Here is a 215-nt window from a genome sequence, read left to right as displayed (position 1 = left end):
GCTATGGCTTCTGAGAAATATCAGGAGAAAAAACGCCAATATTATTCTGTCCCATATTTTATAATACTCTATACAAAATGGAAAATTTAAATGGCAGTAAACCTCCTTTTTCTCGTTTTCCTGAAATAGCAGAATAAGGGGCTAACCAGGTACGAAAAGATCAAAATACATATTTCTCCTAATAAATGTCATTCACTGCCCTTGATATGGAGCAG

This window comes from Penaeus monodon, chromosome 20 (assembly GCF_015228065.2).
Source record: "Penaeus monodon isolate SGIC_2016 chromosome 20, NSTDA_Pmon_1, whole genome shotgun sequence".
NCBI lineage: Eukaryota > Metazoa > Arthropoda > Malacostraca > Decapoda > Penaeidae > Penaeus > Penaeus monodon.
Note: the sequence above shows the minus strand (reverse complement) of the source record.